The sequence below is a fragment of the Triticum aestivum genome, chromosome 3B, assembly GCF_018294505.1.
Source record: "Triticum aestivum cultivar Chinese Spring chromosome 3B, IWGSC CS RefSeq v2.1, whole genome shotgun sequence".
NCBI lineage: Eukaryota > Viridiplantae > Streptophyta > Magnoliopsida > Poales > Poaceae > Triticum > Triticum aestivum.
In genome coordinates, this window is record NC_057801.1 from 19,676,662 (window position 1) to 19,679,033 (window position 2,372).

Consider the following 2,372-nt stretch of genomic DNA (forward strand, 5'->3'; position numbering starts at 1 on the left):
ACAAGTGCAACATGGATGGTAGATATAGGTTTTTGTAATCTGAAAATATAAAAACAGCAAGGTAACTAATGATAAAAGTGAGTGTAAACGGTATTGCAATGGTAGTAAACAAGGCCTAAGGTTCATACTTTCACTAGTGCAAGTTCTCTCAACAATAATAACATAGATAGATCATACAACAATCCCTCAACATGCAACAAAGAGTCACTCCAAAGCCACCAATAGCAGAGAACAAACGAAGAGATTATGGTAGGGTACGAAACCACCTCAAAGTTATTCTTTTTATTGATCTATTAAAGAGTTCGTACTAGAATAACACCTTAAGACACAAATCAACCAAAACCCTAATGTCACCTAGTTAATCCATTGCCACCTCAAGTAACCGTGGGCATGATTATACGATATGCATCACACAATCTCGGATTCATCTATTCAACCAACACAAAGTATTTCAAAGAGTGCCCCAGAGTTTCTACCGGAGAGTCAAGACGAAAACGTGTGCCAACCTCTATGCATAGGTTCACGGGCGGAACCCGCAAGTTGATCACCAAAACATACATCAAGTGGCACGTGATATCCCATTGTCACCACAGATAAACATGGCAAGACATACATCAAGTGTTCTCAAATCCTTAAAGACTCAATCCGATAAGATAACTTCAAGAGGAAAACTCAATTCATCACAAGAGAGTAGAGGGGGAGAAACATCATAAGATCCAACTACAATAGCAAAGCTCGCGATACACCAAGATTGTGCCATAGAGAGAACATGAGAGAGAGAGAGACCAAACACATAGCTACTGGTACATACCCTCAGCCCCGAGGGTGAACTACTCACTCCTCGTCATGGAGAGTGCCGGGATGATGAAGATGGCCACCGGTGAGGGATTCCCCCTCCGGCAGGGTGCCGAAACGGACTCCCAGGAGGTTTTTGGTGGCTACAGAGGCTTGCGGTGGCAGAACTCCCGATCTATCTTGATATTCGATGGTTCTAGGGTATGTGGACTTATATAGGCGAAAGAAGTCGGTCGGGGGAGCCTCGAGGGGCCTACGAGAGGGGAGGGTGTGCCCCGCTATCTCGTGGCTTCCTCGATGCTCCCCTGGCTTGCACCCCAAGTTTCCTGGGTCACGTTCGTTCCAAAAATCACGCTGCCAAAGGTTTCATTCCGTTTGGACTCCGTTTGATATTCCTTTTCTTCGAAATACTGAAACAGGCAATAAAGCAACAATATGGGTAGGCCTCCAGTTAATAGCTTAGTCCCAAAGTAATATAAAAGTGTATAATAAAGCCTGTAATCATTCAAAACAGATAATAAAATAGCATGAATGCTTCATAAATTATAGATACGTTGGAGACGTATCAACATCCCCAAGCTTAATTCATGCTCGTCCTCGAGTAGGTAAATGATAAAAGAAAGAATTTATGAAGTGTGAATGCTAGCAGGTGCACAAGTTTGAGCAATGATAATTTCAATCCCCTTTTCTAGCATCATTATATGTCATAATAGTAGTTCATCTCATAAAACTTATCATGAACAAGTAACAAGCAATTCACATGTTGAAAGCATAGACCATAAACTAGCGAACTTCATTCTTAGTCATCAAACAATTACAATTCATCTTATTTTCAGGAAGGGTCAGAGCTTTGATTTAGCAAACTTCACATACTCAACTATCATATAGTCTTCCACAATTGCTAACACTCACGCAATACTAATGGTTATGGAGTTTCAATCGGACACTGAGAAAGATAGGGGCTTATAGTGTTGCCTCCCAATGTATTCACCTTTGGGTGATGTCAACAATAATAGTTCATGCTAACTTACATCCAATTGGATATATATATCAGGATCTTTCCAACACGAGGTGCTTGCCAAAGGATAAAATGAAAAAGGGAAAGGTGAAGATCACCTTGACTCTTGCATAAAAGTAAAAGATAGGCCCTTCGCAGAGGGAAGCAGGGATTTGCAGAGGTGCCATAGCTCAATTTTGAAATAGAGATAAATAATTTTGAGAGGTATGATCTCATTGTCCACATAACAACCAAGAGTTCCCAATATCTTCCATACTACATACATTATAGGCCGTTCCCAAACAGAATGGTAAAAGTTTTTACTCCCCCTCCACCAACAATCATCAATCCATGGCTTGCCCGAAACAACGGGTTCCTCCAACTAACATCAAACCTGGGGCAGTTTTGTTTGCAATTAATTTTGATTTGGTTTTGATCTTTTGATCATGGGACTGGGCATCCCGGTTACCAGCCATTTTACTCATGAATGATGAGCAGAGTCCACTCATCTTGCGAATAACCCACATAGCATGGAAGATACTGACAGCCCCTAGTCTCTAGATGAGCGATTCGGACATAC